At 40.4% G+C, this 22,309-nt stretch overlaps 1 protein-coding gene across 5 annotated transcripts in view; it reads left to right on the top strand.

The window, feature by feature from the left end:
* Nucleotides 1-13,376: 13,376 nt before the first annotated feature.
* Nucleotides 13,377-22,309, top strand: part of EDC3 (enhancer of mRNA decapping 3) — a 76,101-nt gene continuing 67,168 nt past the window's right edge. Inside the window, exons 1-2 of one of the 5 annotated variants that reach the window (XM_045848445.1) lie at nucleotides 13,377-13,514; nucleotides 14,266-14,326. The gene's annotated coding sequence lies outside the window, so the exon portion shown is untranslated. Of the gene's footprint in view, nucleotides 13,515-13,833; nucleotides 14,032-14,265; nucleotides 14,327-22,309 lie in introns of those variants that run through there. The other 4 variants (XM_045848447.1, XM_045848448.1, XM_045848449.1 and 1 more) reach the window with 4 other exon arrangements.

The following is a 22,309-nucleotide window of genomic DNA, read 5'->3' as shown; positions in this document are numbered from 1 at the left end:
CAACCTAACTTATAAGAAGACTAGTATTCAGAACATATGAAGAACTTTTACAACTCAACAACTAAAAGACAAACAACCCAATTAATAAATCAGCAAAGGACTTGAATAGCTGTTTCTCTAAAGAAGATATATAAATGGACAAAAAGAACGTAAAAAGGTGCTCAACATCATTGTTCATTCAAGAAACATAAATTATCTAAATATTGAACAATGATTAAAATAAAATTAAGAAATAGAAATTAAAACCACAATGAAATATCACTTTATATTTACTAGAGTAATAATAATAATTTTTAAAGGAAAATAAAAAGTGTTGGGGAGGACAGAAATAAATTGGAACCCTTATACATTACTAACAGGAATATAAAATGGTGTAACCACTGAAGGGAAACAATTGGTTGGTTCCTCAGTGACTTAAACATAGGAATACCGCATCACTTAACAACCCCATGCCTAGATCTGTACATGGATGTTCACAGCGGCATCGTTCATAACAGCCAAAAGATGAAGACAGCCCAAATGTCCATCATCTGATGAGTGTACAAACAATGGAGTATGATTCAGCCATAAAAAGAAATGAAGTACTGATGTATGCCAGAACATGTATGAACCTCGAAAACATTATATAAGTAAAAGAAGCCAGGCTCAAAAGGCCACTTACTGTACAATTTCATTTATATGAAATTTTCAGAGTCAGCAAATCCATTGAGACAAAAAGTAGATTAGTGATTGACAGGCTAATGGAGAAGGAGGAATGGGAATGCGTATGGCGTTTCCTTTCAGGATGCTGAAATGTTCTGGAATTAAACAGTGGTGATAGCTGTACAACATGGTGAATGTACTAAATGTTGCTAGTGGTAAATTTTATGTATATTTTACAATAGAAAATCAATTTCTAAAAATGTAAAGAAAAGCCTCATATCAGGGAGTAGGTGGTCAGAATGAACCATCTTTGTAGAATGTTGAAGTTGCTCAGCTTTGGTGTAAGGCCAATCAGAATTTTCCCCTGTACCTGTTAGAGCAATTCAGAATCTTTCCCTGCTTCTGTTATATTATAGCCAATCAAAATCTTTTGCATTTACTCAGTCTAAAGTCTGTCTGACCTGCTCAAGCATTGCTGGGAAAAACTGTTGCTGAATGAATATAGGGCTCCCTTCCCTGGAAAGTTTGGTATGTTCAGTTTTGTCTTTCCATTGATCTTGTTATCAAAAGTTCAAAAGTAGCTCTTCCATCTACTCACTATATGATCCTTAGTAAGTGACTTAAGCTCCAGAAGTCCATGTTTTCTCAACCATAAAATGAGGTATACTTCCTATCTGTCCTCAGAATGTATGCTGGATATGATATGGTAAAGTTGGTGAGGCCACAGGAGGAAACAAGAATGAAGCTTGGAAGAAAGAAGTTTATCATACTCATAGTTCCCAGAGAAGGGTCACTGCATGCCATGCAGGACCACAGGGGATTTGCCAGGTTTTGGTCAGGTGGCAGAAGACAGCAGCAAGCAAGAAGCCTAGGCCAGAGCCTTTATTTTGGTTTCCATAGGAAAGGCAAGGCAGGGCCAGTCAACATCTTAGGACTGGGTAGTCTGATTAATTCTCACAGGCTTTGGGCACAGGGGTGTCTCTAGCTTCCTGGTACTTGATCCTGGGTGCTTTAAGGAAGAAGAAACATTTGCTTGGTGTGTGACAGCTAGGTAAGGAGATGGTGGGGAGGAGTCATAGACTCTAGATTGGTTGGTTTGTGTAAGAAAAATGTGCTTTAGGCCACTCCCTTTGCTCACTGTAGGTGAGACCCTGGGAAGGCAGTCCTTCCCAGGGGTCTGTAAGGCTCATAAATGCCAGAGCATCAAGAATACAGAAAATACACTTAATGTAATTGGCCAGTGGATGCCAAGTAGGTACAGAATCTAAGGAAACACAGAACAATTGGCTCTGTGACTATTTGGCAGCATTTTAAGGAAAATATGGAGCAAAGATCATGATGACTTTTAGAGAGTAGGACACAAGTTGTCCTAAGCAGCCTAGAAAACATTTTATTGTGAGAATAAGAAAGGATGAACACAAGTAGAAATATAAGGATTTCGTGTAGGCCGGCCATAACTAAGTGTCCCATTATTATAGCTTTAGCCAAGAAAATAGATCTGAAAATTTTGGAATCTGTAACATCACCTTGGTGGAATTGTTAAGACTGTTAGAAATATGGTCAGTTAAAGGTGGCAGGTCTAGCGGTTATGTTGTTGGAGGATATGAACTGATAAGTTAGCAACGTGTACATAAAGATTAGTGGTGGTGTTTAAGCAGGGGAAGGAGCAGTTGCGATGGTTTTGGCCAGAAATACAAGGCAGAATGTTGTGGGGGAAAGCTAAAAGGAGAGTAGTAGAAGGCGGCACTGGGGTCACAACATTGACTGATGTGAGGCAGGTGCCACCTGGAAAAATCTATTAATTTTTTAGAATGGCACAGATAGTAGTAACCTCTATTAGATTTCTGATTTACTTCTCACTTTTCTCAGCACTTCTCTTGCAGGGGAAACATCAGATATCTCAGGATATGGCACAAAGGTAGGTGGTAGAGGAGGGGAACAAGGGAGCATAAAGATATGCAACTTGCAATCTTTACCTGTTTGTACAGTGGGAAATGCACAGGTCCCAGTGAGGAAAATCTGGAGCCTCTGTGTCTGCACACAAAACCTTAGGCCTGCCTGGGAGCCTGAAAGGAGGCATGGAGCTGGCATTCCTGTTTCAAGTCCTAGGACCAGAGCACGAAGTGGCAACTCAGCGGCAGCATTTGAAAAGGCCAATTGTTGCTGATCCAGTTTCACTCAGAGTATCCCAGTAGGGAAAGGGGAGGGAGAACTCAATGGCTTAGTGGCTGGAGCTGGGAGGGACTTCGCGTCTGAGGAGAGGCTGCTGCCACACCAGTGACAATTGTCTGTCTGTTCTCCTCTTGGACAGTCTTTTTGAACAGACAACACACCCTCCCCTATTACCCAGCGCAGTTCTTGCTTCTCCTTGTTTTTTTTATGCTTATTACCTATTCCTACCCATTTTTAAAAATAAGACAATTATCTCTAGATGTTGGGAAAGGAGCTTGAGAAAACCAAGGAAGAGGTAATGATTACAGGGTGTCCTTGGAGGGGTGTAGCGGGAGAGAGGACACTGCACGGGGGGAGAGAAGTTTGTTGCTGTGGCTGAGTGGCCCTCAGACTCCTGTAGTGACCCTTCCAGTCCCTTCTCATCTGCTGCAGTTCAGGATCCTGCTGACTGCGCAGACTACTGTTTTATGCCTAAGATGATTTCAGCCAACATGTGAAGCGATCCTTTGATAAATCTAGATTCATTTTTTTCTGGGGAGTTCTTGTTTAATATGATGGGACAATTGCAACAAGTCTGATGGTAAAGCAAGTTTCTATGAGATAAATCCATTTCCTCATTAACTTTCATGATAAAATTTATGGAATCTACTGATGGAGTGTCTGTTCTTACAAGCAAAAATAATTGTAACAACGTGATCAGTGAATTATTTTTCTTTAAAAAACTGGGTATTCATTGCATCATGTATATTCTTCTTTTTAAAATTTGAGATAAAATTCATATAACATCAAATTTACCCCTTCAACCTTTTAAAGTGTGCAATTGTCACCACTATCTAATTCTATAACATTTTTGTTCTGAAAAGAAACCCAGCTCAACAACAAAAAGACAAACAACTCAATCCAAAAGTGGGCAAAGGACTTGAACAGACATTTTTCCAAAGATGTACAAATGGCCAATAAGCACATGAAAAGATGTTCAACATCACAAGTCAAAACCAGAATGAGATACCACTACTTCCCATCCATTAGAATGACTAGAAAAAAAAAACAAAACAAGAATGGAGAATAAATGTTGGCAGTGATATAAAGAAATTGGAACCTTTGGGTGGGAATGTAAAATGGTACATCTCCTGTGGAAAACAGTTTAGTGGTTCCTCCAAAAGTTAAGCATAGAATTATCAAAAATGATCCAGCAACTCTACTCCTAGATATATGCCCAAGATAATTGAATACACTTGTTCAGTTAAAAACTTCTACACAAAAGTGTATACAAAATGTAATGTATCCTTACAATGGGATATTATTGGGCCATAAAAAGGAATGGAGTACTGATATTTACTGCAACATGGATGCCTTGAAAACATGCTAAGTGAAAGAAGCCAGTCACAGCCCTGACCAGCATGTGGCTCAGTTGGTTGAGCATCAACTCTCTGGATCAAGGTTTCTCTCACATATTGATGTTTTTCCCCCTCTCTTTTTCCCTGCCTTCCCCTCTCTAAAAATAAATAAACAAAATCTTTGAAAGAAGCCAGTCACAAAAGACCAAATATTATTTGATTCCATTTATATGAAATGTTTAGAATAGGCAAATCTAGAGCGATTGATCCCATATCCATTAAGTGGTCACTTCCCACTCCCTCCTCCCCCAACCCATGGTAACCTCTAACTTACTTTCCGTGTCCATGCTTATCTGTTCCTTTGTTGGACATTTAGGTTGTTTCTGCCTTTGGCCATTGTAAATAGTGCTTCTATGAACACTCTTATACAACATTTTGTTTGAGAATATGTTTTTAATTTTCTTGGGTATATGTCTAGAAGTGGAATTGTTGGGTCATATGGGAATCCTATGTTTAACTTTTTGAGGAGCTAACAAATTGTTTCCCACAATGGCTGCACCATTTTACATTCCTACCAGCAATGCATGAGGGTTCCAATTTCTCCACATCTTTGCAACGTTTATTTTCAATTTTTTTAAAAAATTATAGTTATCCTTGTATGTACGAAATGGTATCTCATTGCAGTTTTGACTTGCATCTCCTTACACATTAGCCATGTAGAGCACATGAAAATATGCTTGTTGGTCATTTGCATATCATCTTTAGAATAATGCTTATCAAAGTTCTTTGCCCATTTTAAATTGAGTTGTTTATCTTTTGTTGTTTAGTTGTTTGTTCTTTTTTTTGGATACTAGACCCTTATCAGATATGTGATTTGCAAATATTTTCTCCTGTTCTGTGAGTCATCATTTCACTTTCTTGATATGCCTACTGAAGCACAAAAGCTTTTAATTTATATTATTATATTTAATATAGTTTATTGATTGTATTACAGTTGTCTCATTTTCCCCCCTTCATGCCCCTCCACCCTGCACTCCCTCTCCCACCCACATTCCCCCCCTTTAGATCATATCCATGTGTCGCATTTATAAGTTCTTTAGCTTTTACATTTTCCATACTATTCTTACCCTCCCCCTATTTTCTACCTACCATCTATGCTACTTATTCTCTGTACCTTTTCCCCCCTCTCTCCTCCTCCCACTCCCCTGTTGATAATCCTCCATGCGATCTCCATTTCTGTGGTTCTATTCCTGTTCTAGTTGTTTGCTTAGTTTCTTTTGTTTTTGTTTTAGGTGTGGTTGTTAATAATTGTGAGTTTGCTGTCATTTTACTGTACATGCTTTTTTATCTTCTTTTCCTTAGATAAGTCCCTTTAACATTTCATAAAATAAGGGCTTGGTGATGATGAACTCCTTTAACTTGACCTTATCTGGGAAACATTTTATCTGCCCTTCCATTCTAAATGAAAGCTTTGCTGGATACAGCAATCTTGGATGTAGGTCCTTGCCTTTCATGACTTGGAATACTTCTTTCCAGTCCCTTCTTGCCTGTATGGTCTCTTTTGAGAAATCAGCTGACAGTCTGATGGGAACTCCTTTGTAGGTAACTCTCTCCTTCTCTCTTGCTGCTTTTAAGGTTCTCTCCTTCTCTTTCATCTTAGGTAATGTAATTACGATATGCCTTGGTGTGTTTCTCCTTGGGTTCAACTTCTTTGGGACTCTCTGAGCTTCCTGGACTCCCTGGAAGGCTATTTCCTTTGCCAGGTTGGGGAAGTTCTCCTTCATTATTTGTTCAAATAACTTTTCCACTTGTTGCTCTTCCTCTTCCCCTTCTGGTACCCCTATAATTCAGATGTTGGAACATTTAAATATGTCCTAAAGGTTCCCAAGCCTCTCCTCATTTTTTGGAATTCTTGTTTTTTCCTTCTTTTCTGTTTGGTTTTTCTTTCTTCCTTCTGGTCCATCCCATTGATTTGAGTTCCAGTTTTCTTCCCATCACTATTGATTCCCTGTGCATTTTCCTTCATTTCACTTAGTGTAGCCTTTATTTTTTCATCTAATTTTTTACCAAATTCAACCAAGTCTGTGAGCATCCTGATCACCAGTGCTTTGAACTGTGCATCTGATAGGTTGGCTATCTCTTGGTCACTTAGTTGTATTTGCAGTGGATCTTTGATCTGTTCTTCCATTTGGGCCATATTTTTTTTTTTTTTTGTCTTTTCCCACCTGTTAGGTTGAGGGGCGGAGCCTTAGATGTTCATCAGGGTGGGGCAACCCATGTAGTTGGGTTGTGACGTTGTATGTAGGGCCCGGGTCAGAGAGGGAACAGTGGTGCTTGCTCCACTCTCTGCCAGATTTCAGTCACTTTTGCCGCTTTCCCCAAGCAAACTGGGCTGTTCTGGTACTGATTCCTGGGTGGGTAGGTTTGTCTATGTTCTAGGACCCTGTGGATCTCTCCAGTGAACTTTCCTGTGAGGCTGTGTCTCCCAGCACCTCAACCCCCACAGGTGTTTTCAATCAATGTTTTGAGGCTTTATTTCCCTGTGCTGGGACCCTGGGTTTCATGGTCTGTCTCAAACCCCAGTTTCACCTGCTTTATCTGAGCACAAATGTGGGACCACCCAGTCCACCAGCTGCCTTGTGCGCCATGCCCCTGCACAGTCCACAGCCTCACTGGGTCCACCCGCTGCCGCCTCGCCCACTGGGGGTCCACCAGCCGCTGCTCTGCTGTGAGTTTTCCCCACCCGGCCACCCGACTCCACCCCTCCTACCAGTCTGGATGAATGTTTCTTCTTTAACTCCTTGGTTGTTGGACTTCCATACAGTTCAATTTTGTCAGTACTGGTTGTTTTTTTGTTTCTAAATTTTTGTTGTCCTTAAATTTTGGTTGTGTGAGGAGACACAGTGTGTCTACCTATGCCTCCATCTTGGCCAGAAGTCCTAAAAGCTTTTAATTTTGATGACATCCCGTTTATCTATTTTTTCTTTTGTTGCTCATACTTTTGGTGTCATATTTAAGAAACTCTTGCCTAGTCAAAGGTTACTATTTTTTCTTTCATAATTGAGATTTCATTTGTGTTTTGAGGATAAATACAAAGACATTTCAATTTTCACCTCTTAAAAAAAAAGCACTTACAATTCAGATGGAATGAAGTGGAATCCCCTCCTTCTTAAAAATGTTTCTAGAGCTGCTAAAAATGTGCATTTACAAAACAGTTGATAAAAATGTTCCTCTGGATTGTATAAGAAGGGAGATAGGTACCACTGATAAGATACAATATATGACATTAATCAGACATGCCTTCTTTCTCTCCTGCTTCATTGGAGGCTGGACTCTCCCGATTTTCAGTTTCTCTGTTTTCTGTAGGTACATCTTTAGTTTCTGGGTTGGCCACTTCGAGCTGTTTTTCCTTTGCTTCCCATTTTCATTTTTGTTTACACTTTTTGTCTGTGGATTTATCCTTTCCTGATGCCTTCTTTGGCTTTGTTTCCACTTTTGAAGGAGCAGGTTTAGGGGGAAACCTTGCTGGTCTCCTTTTGGGATCCTCCTTTGGTGGGGGGTGCCTCAGCAGAGCAGAACTTCTTGGGCATTATGGAGAAGAGGTGGGCACCAGCCAAGCTGCCTGTGGCCTCAGCCCACTGAGAGCCTTCACTAACAGGGCTGCCTGGCCACTGCTGCTTCTTCCGGTGCTGTTGCCAGAGCTGCTGGGACCCACCAAGGTTATTATTCCTTTAATCCTAAGGTTCCTTTCAGTTCTGCCATCCTAGAACTCCATTACATGTACTGTCAGGTCAAGGACTGTGGATTAGTTCTGTACTGTTCTTGACCTAAGAATTTGTTTAATTCTCTGATGGTTAATGTCCTCATTGGAGACTGTTCATGTGGCCTGCAGTACATGAAAGCAGAAGCAAGTCTTGTTTAAAAGATAACCCCTTCCACGTTTTTGGAGAGGTGAGTAAGGACCCACTTACCTATAGTGGTTCCCAGAAAGTTGACTCTAGGGTCAGGTAAGGTCCATCCAATTCAGATAATTGTCTATAACCAGCAATTTCTGGTGGGGTTCTCTAACTTGGGAGTTTATGAAAGCTTGAGGACAATTTGGGGAAATTCTGTCACTAAACTGTTACCTTATTCTACCTGCCTCTGTAGCTGTTGTCGTATCTCACTTCTTATCCATATTTTTCAGACCATAAGATGCACCTAGGTTTTAGAGGAGGAAAATAGGATAAAATTTTTTTGAAGTAAAAAATGTGGTAAAATATTTAATAACATAAATAACATAATATTTCACTAATGTAAATGTAAAGCTACATTCAGACTATAAGATGCACCCTCATTTTCTTCCCAAACTGGGGGCTGTGTCTTACAGTCTGAAAAGTATGGAGCCTTCTTGATGTTGTCTGTACTCACTGCTTCCACTTGCTGATCTCCCATTGTCTCCTCAGTCCACACACATTTGACTTCTGACCCCACCATTCCACTATTAAATTCCTGTCAAAATCACCTGGGACATTCTAGTTGCCAAGCCTAATGCATATATTGTCTTGAGCTCTTTGTAGCATTAGTATGTTGACTAATCTTTTAAAATTCTCTTCTTCCTGGGTCTCTTTGGCATCAACAACTGCTCAATTTTCTTATTTTCCCAGCTGCTGCTTCTCAGTTCTTGGAATCATTCTCTTCCTCTGCATATTCCTTAAATGTCCTGTCCTTGGCCATTGACTCTTCTCATGCTACATGCTATCCCAAAACTATATCATCCATTTTTGGACTTTAATTACAGCCTAGTTATTGATGACCTCTAAATCTCATATCTTTATTCTAAGCTTCAGATCCACGTATCCAGTTTCCCACCAGATGCCCAATAGTAGGCCCATTCTTAACATGAGCATGGCCAGGGCAAGAGTACACATGGAGATCCTTGACCTATTTCCCTTTTCTTCCTACCCCTATTCTACTTTATACTGTGAGGGGCTTCTTAGGTCCACATGTGTATCTTGGTCTGAATTTCCAAGTTCCATCCACATGCCTCCCAAACAGCCACTTTTTTGGCCAGTCCCTGGGCCTAGGATTGTTGGACAATGGCAGTAAGGTTCACCCTCAGGAGGAAAGACCTGAGGCAGAGGCTCATCTATGGGCTGAAAGTGGACCCATGACACTGCAGAGGGAATTTGGGAACCCTAGGAATAAGAAATGGAGCAGGTCTGGAAGAGGGGGTGTGAGCTCTGGGTAGTCATGTCCCCTTAGCCCACAGAGAAAGGCTTGGCTTGAGGAGAAACAGAGTGGGGACCATCTAAAGTGTGGGGCTAGTGTAATGCCCTCAATTTTCCAAATCTAAGGATTTTAACTGCTCCCCTCAGTACCTTAAACTCACGTATGCGGACCTGAATTTATCATCTACCTCCTTTTCCTCCTCTATTACTGCCTACCCACAACCTCTTCATTCTCTTTGTTCCATATGTAAGCAAATAACACCACCAAACAATCTTTTGCTTTAGCTGTAAAAATGGGAGTTGATCCTGTCTCCTAAACATCTTTATAATGTCTATCTTCATCTCATAACCCTACTTGTAATACCCTAGTTTGGATTGTCATTATTTGTCATCTGATCTCACTCCCACCATAAGCAGTTTCTTGCTTAAAACTCTTCGTTTCCCTTTATCCTTGGGATAAATCCAAGTTCCGTAGGGAATAGAAAACCCTTTGGGATCTGCCTCCTGCTTATCATTCTGGATCAACCCATCAGCACTTCATCATTGTACATATACACTCTATCCAGTTGAACTACTTGTATTTCCATGAATGGGCCACACTTACCCACATTTTCCTGGTTATCTATGTACCTCTCCCTTTACTAGAATGACCTTTTTTGCCTAATTAATTTTACCTAACTCATCCATTTTCATCCTTTGCACCTCAGCCAAAGGTCATATCCAGAAAACCCTGTACTCCCCTGTTAGTACCCTCTTCCCTCACTTCCTTGTAAGGGGCCTCTCTTACATGCTCACATAGTACTCTCTGCTTTTGTATCATGGTAGTTGTAATTCTCTGTCTTTCCTTCTGGAATGTGAGCACCTTGAAGGCAGGAGCTCTGTCTTTATCTCTGTCCCAGTACCCAGTACAGAACAGGACACCTAGAAGGTAGGCCCTCAATAAATACTTACTGAATGAATCAAAGAACTATGAAATGAACATTCTATTTATATATACTTTTAAAAAATACTGTTTTATGTAATTAATAAGCAATTTATATGCTATAATTACTGTAAGGTAGAGGAGTTCTGAAACCAGTTTCTAGTTTTTGCTGAAAATACCTTAACTATGTGTGACCATCAAAAGTGCCTTTGTTGTGGTAAGCCTGGTTTTCTCCTCTTCCAAGCTCTGTGGAGCGGATGTCAAGATGTTGTGTTCTGGAATTGTCATGTGATAATGGCAGGGCATTATGGTGACTTATGCCCTTCCTCAACCTTACTTTTAAGTAATTTTTAAATAAATGCTGATTGTATTGCTATTAGAAGGCTTTGTTTTCCTTTAAAACTCCCTGTAAGATGCTGGTCTTCTGCTCCACTTATTAAACTGGGAATTTTCTCACTTTGTGGGACACTTGAGCTTGTTAATGGTATCTGAAATATCAGGACACTAAAAAGTGCCCTGATCTGTGTCTCTAAGTCCTGAATTCTTCCCTTTTGTATTCTTCACCATGCTGAGGTAACTAGAGGACTGCTGCAAATTTCCTTTTCTCATGGGTGGGAATGGGAAGTAACTCTGATTGGGATCCAAGTTGTTAAAATGGATTTCCCCACTGATTGCCAGTGCACATGAAATCATAATTTTTCAATAGATTTAACATACTTTTCTGCATAAACAACCAATGTCCCATTCTGAATGGCCTACTATGTTTTTGGTGAAATGGGAGTAACTTTTTCTAGAGCAGTGGGTGGATGGAATGCTCCTAAGAAGCTCCATTTCAGAACTCTTTTAAACAATTGTTGTAACAATTTAGAAGTATATACAGTCACATGCCATTCAACAAAAAAGATGTGTTCTGAGAAATGCACTGGTAGGCGACTTCATCATTGTGCGAACATCATAGAGTACACACCTAGATTGTAAATCCTATACTACACACCTACATTATATGGCATACCACCATTGTATTTGTGGTCTGTTGTTGACCGAAATGTTATGTGGCTCATGACAATAGTAAAAAGGGAAATCTTCACCCACTTTTACACTCCCATGTTGTGCCTTTCCCCCGGTAGCTACCATACACTTTAGAGGGTATCTATTCTGCCAGACCCTTCTCCATGCATTTACACATGCAGATTGTTTGTTTGTTTTAGGAACATCACATATGTAGCTTATTTTCATAAAAATGAGACTATAATATACATATTATTCTGTGACCTTCTGTTTTTTAGTCTTTTTTCCAGGTCAGTAGCTATTCATCAACTTTTAGTAGCTATATACCATTCTATTGCTGATTGATTAACTGCTTAAAGCTCCCATAGTGAGCTAATTTTATCAAACTGGAAGGCTACTTTTGGTTTTGTTGAGAGTAGGTCTTAGCCAGTTAGCTGTTTTGTTTTTTATCCCAAGCACTTTGAAATCTATGAATCTCTTTATTTTACTTTCCTTACTAGTTATGCTTACTTATTTTTAGTTACGGTTTGCTGTCTCAGTTTATAATTATAATAGTCATTGTTAAATTTTTTCCAGAGTGCCTCACACAGGTGCCATAAACAAACATCACTATACTTTCAGTGAATGTTGAACTTCTCCCTGGCTGCCACTTAGCTCCCAGTGTTCCTATTTCAACTATTTCATTCCTACTATTATTTGGGCTATATTAACATACCAAGTGAGGCTGCATTGACCTTGATAAAGCTGGACATTGGCTAGTTACTTGTGTTTAAATATTTGTTATCCACCCTGGCTGGTGTGGCTCAGTGGATTGAGGGCCAGTCTGCAAACTGAAAGGTCACCAGTTTGATTCCTGGTCAGGGCAAATGCCTGGGGTGTGGGCCAGATCCCCAGCTGGGGGCTTGTGAGACAACCAACAGATGTTTCTCTTTCTCCCTCCCTTCCCCATCTCTAAAAATAAATAAAATTTAAAAAATATATATTTGTTCCTAAAAAGTCCTTTAAAATTATGGTGGCTTTTGAACATACACAAAAGTAGAACATACACAACAGTATAATAAGGTCCTATATACTAGCACCCAGCCCCAACAACCATCAACCATGTTCAGGTACACGTTATCTCATTTAATTCATGGCAACTTTGTTAGCTATTATCTTCACTTTATCTCGAATTGCAAAGCTTATTTGTAATAAATTCAACTCAGGATTCAACCCTGCATCTGATACACCAGTAGATCCCAATTTCAGGGTGTGATCAGAATCGACTGGAAGGAACCTTTAACATAATAGATGCCAGGCCCCCTCCAGACCTACTAAAAGAGAATGTCTGGTGGTAAGGGCTGGAAGGAGAGTCCCTGAAAAGTGGAAATCTTACAAAGTTCCTCTATAGATCGTGAAGAGCCAGGTTTGGACCCACTGCCCTACTCTATGCTGCCTGCTCAACTGTGGTTCTCAAACCAGTTGTCAGGCATCATAATCTCAGCTCTTTAAGCTCTAAAATTCCTCATTACATTCAGCGTTGGCCCTAAACGCCTGCGTTTTTCAAAAATCAAGACTACCAAAACAAAAATGCCACAAGGAGGTTAGTGGCATTTTCTGGTGTAACGATTACTGGGGTGGAGGCCGGGGGCGGGGCGGGGGCAGTCAAGCATACACTGGTTGACACTAACCCCCAAATAAGCCTAAGGTGTTAAACTCTGAAGATCAACCACGAAGGGAACTTCTTGTTTCCTTTGCTCCATCTCGGGGGCTTACATATTGCGTCCCACCGCTGCGACTGACGAAGGATGGTCCACATCACCACTCTTTGTAAGGAGGACTGGAGGGTAAGCCAGAGTTTGCCATCAAGACTGCAAGACAGAGCGTGGTCCCCCAGACATCTAGACAACTCCAACCAAGACTCCAGCCTTTGTGAGTAGGCGGGGCACGCAACTACAAGGCAGCCCTAGTGCGTTTCTGGACTGCCTCAGGCCCCGCCCTCGCAACGGGCTCCCAAACTCTCAAATTTCCCGGGCGTCTTGTCCCTCAATTGCCTGCCCTGTGGTTTCCAAGGCGTCGCGCAGGAAGTGACCTCATGACGGTGGCGTGGATAGCGAGGCCCTTCCGGCGGCCGCGGCTGTGGGGTGGGTGTGGAGCAAACAGCCCCTCAGTTGCTGGGTTCCCTCTTATTTCTGGGCTGATTCGCGTGGTGCGCCGAAGAGGTGCAGGCCAGACGAATTGAAGGTGGGAGGAAGGGGCGGCGGCTGGTTTGTGGGCGCTCGTGGGAGGGGGCTTCCGGGGTTGCCAGGCGGCTTTGCTTTTAGGCTTGAAGGTTCTAGGCCTCGTAGACCCTCATATAGGCGGCGCATGCTGGGGGCCGCAGAGGGCGCGCAGGGAGCTAGGTACTAAGATTGTCTCGGGGGCGTGGTTTGAGGTGGGAGTATTAGGGCCGCGACATTGTAAACAGTCTAGGAAAGGGGGAGAAGGGCGGCTTTAAGCAGCTTAGGCTCTCGGTTTAGACTTGTTGATGGTCGCTGCAGCTCGCCCACTCATTGCTTCATATCTGTTTCCTTTTGTACAGTAGAATAGAGTGGCAGGGGCAAGCGCTGGTGCCACATCCATGACTGATAGCTTGAGGACAGAGATCCTGAGATGAACTGGATTCTAGAAGGGAAGAGTGTCTGAGATAGTAATGATATCTACCAGGGCCCAGCTTCTGCTGAATCCTGAAAACTTCCCCTTGATTATTCCTGCTGTTGGTGTAAGGCTGAGCTTCTTATCAATACTTTTTGTGTGATATTGATTTAACTTATCAATAACTAACTTGTTGAAGTGGTTAAAGTGCCTTGCTGTGTGGGAGGCAAAGTTCTCACCTGCTTGGCCAGTTGGTTGTCAATAAATCTCCCAATCCCAGAGCTAGCTGGAATCCTAACAGTACTCTTCCATGGTAACAGCTGAGGAACTGGAGACCCAGAATGGTTTTTCTCTTTCCTAGCCACAGACTAAAGTGATTTCATTCTGCTGCCTGTCGATATTGGTCTTAATCCCATCAAAACGTAAGTGACTGTCTTCTAAGCGATCTATATTTAAACTGGAAACCCCTAATGGATTCTAGGTTTTTTTTCCTTTTTTTATTGATACATCTTTTTTAGATAGAGGAAGGGGGAGGGAGAGAGAGGGAGAAAGAAACAGAGAGAGAAACATCATTTGTTGTTCCACCTATCCATGCATTCATTGGTTGATTCCTGTATGTTCCCTGACCAAGGATTGAACCTGCATCTTCGGTGTGTGAGGATGACCCTTAAACTATCTGAGCTCCAGTCTTTTTTTATGAATAGCAGGTTAGGTGTACTGAGGCACAAAATTGCTGTTTGTTGGTTTCTGTGTATGAAGTGAAGATGGTTACAAATAAATAACTTTTTGATTACTAAGAATTTTTTGGTGGAGCTTTGTGGGGGTAGAGCTGTGGGACTAGGAAAGTGTCTCTCAGACTTTTTTGACCTGTGACTACATCATGACTGAGTATCCCCTAAATGCATAAAGTGCATGTGCATGCGCACACATGACACAGGTTTACTCTCTGCAGATGATGCCCTTTGACATTGTTTCATTAAAAGAAAAAAAGTAGCCCTGGCTGGTGTAGCTCATGGATTGAGCACGGGCTGGGAACCAAAGTGTCCCAGGTTCGATTCCCAGCCAGGGTACGTGCCTGGGTTGCAGGCCATAACCCCCAGCCACCGCACATTGATGTTTCTCTCTCTCTATCTTCCTCTCTTCCCTCTCTAAAAATAAATAAACAAAATCTTAAAAAAAAAAAAAAGAAAAAAGTAGATTGCAACTCACTAAATTGATTGCTAAAAACCTATAGTTTGAAAAACAATGGACTAGAAAATGTTTAAGATTGTTATTCATGAGATTCTGTAATTCAAAGTGGCAGATTTCTGTTCATTTTTCTGTTTTTCTCAGAGTAGTGGATTACTAGAGTTCTTTACTATTGTTGTTGTTGTTGTGCAAGTACAGTTGTCTCCATTTCCCCTCCACCACTTACCCCCGCCCCACTGTCCCACCCTGGATCCTACCCCCCTTTGGCTTTGTCTGTTGTCCTTTATACAAGTTCCTTGATGACCTTTCCCCTTTTTCCCATTATCCCTTCCTCCCTCCCCTCTGGTTACCTTGTCTTTATTTCAATGCTTCTGGTTATATTTTGCTTGCTTGTTTGTTTTGTTGATATGTTCCACTAATAGGTGAGATCATACGGTATTTGTCTTTCACTGCCTGGCTTATTTCACTTAGCATAATGCTCTCCAGATCCATCCATGCTGTCAAGAGGGGTGGGAGCTCCTTCTTTCTTTCTGCTATGTAGTATTCCATTATGTAAGTGTACCACAGTTTTGTTTGTTTGTTTTTTAAGATTTTATTTAGAGAGAGGGGAAGGGAGGGAGAAAGAGAGAAATATCAATGTGTGGGTTGCCTCTCACACGCCACCCACTGGGGACCTGGCCTACCACCCCAGGCATGTGCCCTGACTGGGAATCAAACTGGCTACCCCCAATCCACTGGCCAGTGCTCAATCCACTGAGCCACACTAGCCAGGGCTGTACCATGGGTTTTTGATCCACTCATTTACTGACGGGCACTTAGGTTGCTTCCAGTACCTGGCTATTGTAAATTGTGCTGCTATGAACATTGGGGTGCATAGATTCTTTTGAATTGGTGTTTCAGAATTCTTAGGGTATAATCACAGCAGTGGAATTACTGGGTTAAAAGGCAGTTCCATTTTTAGTTTTCTAAGGAAATTCCATACTGTTTTCCACAGTGGCTGCACCAGCCTGCATTCCCACCAACAGTGCACTAGGGTTCCTTTCTCCACTTCCTCGCCAGTACTTGTTGATTTGTTTATGATGGCCATTCTGACTGGTGTGAAGTGGTATCTCACTGTGGTTTTAATTTACATCTCTCTGATGGCTAGTGATGCTGAGCATCCTTTCATATGTCTCTGGGCCCTCTGTAAGTATCTGTTCAGGTCCTTTGCCCATTTTTAAATTGGGTTGTTTGTCTTCCTGAAGTGGAGTCATGTGAATTCTTTATTTATTTTGGAGATCAAACTCTTGTCTGAGGTATCATTGACAAATATATTTTGCCAATGGTATTTTGCCATTCCATATGGTTGGTTCCCTTTTCATTTTGCTGATGTTCTCTTTACCCATGCAAAAGCTTTTTAATTTGATGAAGTCCCATTTGTTTATTCTGTCCTTTACGTCTCTTGCTCTAGGGGACATATCAGTGAAAATATTGCTGTGTGGACTATCTGAGATTTTCTAGAGTTGTTATAAATTTGTGTAGGATTGTTAATTATTTTTTTCTGTATGTCTGATAGAATTTACCACTGAAGTCTCCTGGGCCTGAGCTTTTCTTTATGGGAAGATCTTTAATTACTAATTCAATTTCTTTTTTTAATTTTTAATGATCTTTTTATTGATTATACTATTACAGTTATCCCATTTTCCCCCCTTTATTCCCCTCTGCCCTGCACAACCCCTCCACCCATACCGCCCCCTGCCCCCCCCACCCCCCGCTTTAGTTCATGTCCATGGGTCATTTCTTTGGCTTCTACATTTCCTATACTATTCTTAACCTCCCCCTGTCTATTTTCTACCTATCATTTATGCTACTTATTCTCTGTACCTTTTCCCCCTCTCTCCCCCTCCCACCACTCCCCTGCTGATAACTCTCCATGTGATTTCCATTTCTGTGGTTGTTTCTGTTCTAGTTCTTTGCTTAGTTTGTTTTTGTTTTTGTTTTAGGTGTGGTTGTTAATTGTGAGTCTGTTGCCATTCTAATTCAATTTCTTTGCTTGATTTAGGTCTATCCACATTTTCTATTGCTTCTTGAGTCAGCTTTGGTCATTTGTATCATTCTGGGAATTTGTCCATTTCATAATATTTCCTTTTTCTTTTTGAACTTGTATCCATCCATTTGTACACAAATTTTTTCTTAAAGGAGTCAGCAGACTTTTTCTATAAAGAGTCAGATGATAGGCTTCGTGAGCCACATAGTCTCTGTCATAACTACTCAACTTTTTATTGTATTGCAAAAACAGCCACAGATACCAAGCAGACAGCTGAACATGATTGTATTCCCATAAAACTTTATTAGTAGCGAGCCAGATTTGGCCCATAGGCTGTAGTTTTCTAACCCCTCTCCTAAGTAATACATTTTATGGTAGGAAATCTGTTATTGATAATTCAATTATCTAGGCAGATGAAGTTTATGAAAAGTAGTGTAGCAGTTGATTCCCTTGCATACCTTTGTGTACCTCTAGGGATATGTGTATTTTGAAGATTGGGACTTCATTTCCAGGATGTTGTAGCTGTAACTCAAGTGTTCTTACAGTTTTGTTTGGGTGAGAAGGGAGGTGGCTCTCACAGGATGACTTTCTGGGGCCATAAATCAAGTCCCTTATTTGGCCAGTATTCTTTTTGCTGAAAGGAGACTTTGAAATAAAGTGTGCTGTATGGTAGAAGCTATATAGATTGTGTCACTTAATCTTCACAATGGTCTCTTGAAGTGGTGGTCTAATTGGTATATTTCCCATTTTTGTAGTTGAGACTCAGATTAGGATAATTTCTGTAGGTCATAGCGCTGGTAAGTGGTGAAGTCCAGAAGTGAACCTGGGCTTGTGATGTCTGACCTTATTAGGAAGTCCATACTGTTTTCACTATGCAGCCTTTTATGGAAGGTATGGACTTAGTAGTAGGATTGTACTAGATGGTTTCTTTTAAGATCTCTGCCATTCCCAAGACTTTGATTCTGTGAATACCTTTTCAGATGGAGGCATGGAAGTATACCTAGTTTTTCAGAAATTGATAACTAACCACTTAGCTGTCTACAGCTGTTGATTGTAACTGCCCTTAGCATACCAAAGGGTTGCTCCTTGGATCCAAATGTTCTGAGAGCTGTCTATTGTGGCAGTTTAGATGGAAGTTAGGTCTGTAGTTGGCAAGTTGTTTATTTGTAGTTTATGGAACATTTTGGCCACTGCCTCATTTGCATAATGTGTAGAAAACTATTTAGGGCTACCTGACTTATTTATGTAGAGGCTTCTTATAAGAGAAATAATATAGTGAAGTCTCATACTTAGTGTGGCATTTAGTAGTCTGGAAATCCTGATAGTCCAACATTTCAGTAAAATAGTCCCATATCTACTCTATGACTTTTTGTATACTATGCCCGACAAATATGGGTACACTTGTTCACCACAAAGAGATATAGAAAAATGTTTAATTCTTAACTCATAATAGCCTCTAAACTGGAAATAACTGTCTATCAACATTAGAATGGGTAAATCCATTAAGGCATAGTTATGTAATAAAATACTACATAGTCATGGGAAAGAATGAATTGTTGCTACATGTAACAAGGATGAATCTCAGAGATGTGCTATTGAGCAAAAGAAACCAAATACTTTAAAAAGAGGACCTTTATGATTTCATTTATGTGAAGTTCAAAAAACAAGCTATGCTATTTTTCTTTATAGATACCAGAATAATGGCTACCTTTGTGGGTACACAGTGGAAACTACAGGGTGTTGGAAGTATTCTGTGTCTTGTTGTGGGTGGTGGTTATATGAATGAATTAATATGTAAAAATATATTGAGCTGTACATTTAAAGTAGGTAGACTTATTATTTGTTATACCTTGATAGAAAAATAGAAAATAAAAGGCACCCAAGATTAGTCCCTGGTAGCTTCTCTATCTTCTGCTTCAGCTGTAGCTCTTTTGACATGAAGGGATTAGCCGTATAAATGATGAAGCCCCCTTCCTTCATGTGTTCATCTAATTAAGAACCCAGATGGTGACATTCCACTTGATTTACTGTTTTCAGTTAATAAAGAAATTTTCTTTATAGATACAGATATGGTTGGAGCTACTGCAAGTTTGGTTCCTGATGGCTGCAATAAAATGAGTATTATAGTAGAGTGAGTTGTAATCATTTTGTTGCTGGAGGGGCTTGTCTTCAATTTGTAAAAAATGCAACATCAGTGAAGCACAGTAAAGTGAAGCTCAGTAAAATGAAACATGCCTGTAAACCTATCTTCTAAGTTTTGAATAATGTATTAATGGATTTTATATAGAGGGAAATTGATAATAAAAGAAAAGGACAGTTGGTTACATGTTGAGTGGTTACATTTTTAAAAGTTTCTATTAATATAGAACTAAATAGAAAGATACCAGCAATCCACATTTTAAAAATATTAAAAATTGTACTCAGCCCTGGCTGATGTGATTCAGTGGGTTGAGCACCGGCCTGCTAACCAAAGGGTCACCAGTTCGATTCCCAGTCAGGGCACAAGCCTGTGTTGCAGGCCAGGTCCCCAGTTGGGGGCGCATGAGAGGCAGCCACACATTGATGTTTCTCTCCCTTTCTGCCTCTCTCCCTTCTCCCCTCTCTAGAAATAAATAAATAAATAAAATTTTTAAAAATCTACTCAGTTATTAACAATATAAACATGAATGTACAGCATCAGTATCTTGAAGATATATGTTGAATAAAGAAGTTAAAGTCTTTTCATATCTGATTGATTTTTGGTATTTTAAACACTTTCATTCTGCATCTATCTTAAATAAGTATTAGAATAGAATTATGGTGGGTATAAATGATAGGGGGAAAATTCATACTTTTGTGACATTAAGTAGACAAAAGCTGATGAGGGAGGGAAAATAAGCCTGAGGTATGTATATTTTTTTACTTTTACTATCATGAGTATTGTGGAAATTGTGTTGCATGGGAAATTTACCTGGTCTCTTAAATTCTTATAGATATGTTGGTAATTGTTAAAGTCAGTGATGGGTATGTGAGGCTTCATTATGCTATTCTACCTACATTTGTGTATGTTTGAAATTTTCTGTTCTGTCAGGATAGTTTTGTGATACTTGCTCAGATCACTAGAGAACCACCTGAGTTTGACAAGACATACTCTTTTTATCTTAGGAGCACTTTTTTGCTTTTTTGTATGCTTTTTTGTTATTTTTCCTTTTTTAGACTTTTTTATTTTATGTAGGTATATTTCTGAAATTAATATTTGAAATAGCTTGAAATGCTATTCTGTGTATTTTTTTTTTTATGGAAAACACTAAGCCAGGGTTTCATTTTGCACTTAATATAGTATGTTACATATATACTCATCTGCTAGTTCCTGACTTCCTCCTATGTGTAGGGCAGTGTAGATGTCATATATAGGATTTTGCATAGAGTATGCTTAAAGGATATTATATTTTTAGAATAATTTCCCAGAAGAGCCTGGCATTTAGATATAAATATTTTGGTCCTGTAGACTTTGATTGACTTCTGTCATATTTATTATGTCTCATTCATTCATTCATTGAGTAAACATTTTTTTAAACATTTAATTTATTTTAGAGAGGGGAAGGGAGGGAGAAAGAGAGGGAGAGAAACAGATGTGAGACAGAAACATTGATCATTTGCCTCATGTACACGCCCTGACTGGGAATTGAACTGGTGACCCTTGACTTCACAGCATGTCACTCAAACAGCTGAGCCACATCAGTCAGGGCTCATTGAATAAATATTATTGCATTTGTCTTCCATTCTAGGCACCATTCTTCTTCTTTTTTTTTTTATTTAATTTTTTGAAGGGTTTTTTTTTAGATTTATTTATTTATTTTTTAGAGGGGGGGAGAGAGAGAGAGAGAGGGGGGGGGGAGGGGGGAGAGAGAGAGAGAGAGACATCAATGTGTGGTTGCTGGGGGCCGTGGCCCACAACCCAGGCATGTGCCCTGGCTGGGAATCGAACCTGCGATGCTTTGGTTCACAGCCTGTGCTCAATCCACTGAGCTATGCCAGCCAGAGCGCACCGTTATCCTTGACTGAACATGATGGTCAAAGTTCTTTGTCCTCATGGAGCTTATGTTCTTGGGGGTGGGGGTGACATACAATATAAACATATAAGATAATATGGTGATTTATTTTGAGATTATAGTAGTAGGTGAAATGGAGAGTATTGGGGAATTGCCACAGTAGGTTGGGTAGCTGTGCAAAGCCTCTTTGGGGTGGTTACATTTTAGAACTAGCCATTCACAGAGCTGGGGAGAGAGTGTTCTAAGAATACCTGGTGCAAAGTACTGGAGGGAAGGAACAAGCTTAACATGTTTGAGGAACAGTACCAGGAAGGGAGTGGTGAGAGATGAAGCTGTGAGGTTAGCAGACATCAGATTATGTAGGATGATACTCCTTGGAAAGGAAGGTGGACTTGATTAAGTAGTTTTTTTTAAGATTATTTGTTTATTTAGAAGGGAGAAGGGAGGGAGAGAGGGAGAGAAGCATCAATGTGTGGTTGCCTCTCACACGCCTGCAACTGGGGACCTGGCCTGCAACCCAGGCATGTACCCTGACTGGGAATCGAGCCAGCAACTCTGGTTCACAGGCTGGCATTCAGTCCATTGAGCCACACCAGCCAGGTCTACAAGTGCAGTTGTTAAGTAGGGTCATAACAACTGGTTTACATTTGAAAATTTGCTCTAGTTGCTGTGTAAAGAATCTAAGGAGGGACAGAGAGACAGGTTAGGGTGCTTCTGCAATCATGAGGTGGTAGTGGTTTATTTTATTTTTATCTTTATTTTTTAAAATATATTTTATTATGCTATTACAGTTGTTCCAGTTTTCCCCCTTTTCCCCCCTCCTCCCGGTACCCTCATTCTTTCCAGCAATCCCCCCTACTTAGTTCATGTCCATGGGTCGTGCATGTAAGTTCTTTGGCTTCACATTTCCTATGCTATTCTTAACATTCCCCTCTCTATTTTGTACCTACCATTTATCCTTCTGATTCTCTGTACCTTTTCCCCTACTATCCCCCTTCCCCCTCCCAGCTGATCACCCTCCAAATGGTCTCAATATCTGTGATTTTGTTCCTGTTCTAGTGGTTTGCTTGGTTTGTTTTTTTTTTTTTAGATTCAGTTGTTATTAGTTGTGAATTTGTTGCTATTTTAATGTTAATAGTTTTTTTGTTTTTAAAACATCA

This window comes from Phyllostomus hastatus, unplaced genomic scaffold (genome assembly GCF_019186645.2).
Source record: "Phyllostomus hastatus isolate PE091 unplaced genomic scaffold, TTU_PhHast_1.1 phas_contig_62, whole genome shotgun sequence".
Taxonomy (NCBI): domain Eukaryota; kingdom Metazoa; phylum Chordata; class Mammalia; order Chiroptera; family Phyllostomidae; genus Phyllostomus; species Phyllostomus hastatus.
This window is presented reverse-complemented; position numbering and strand designations above follow the sequence as displayed.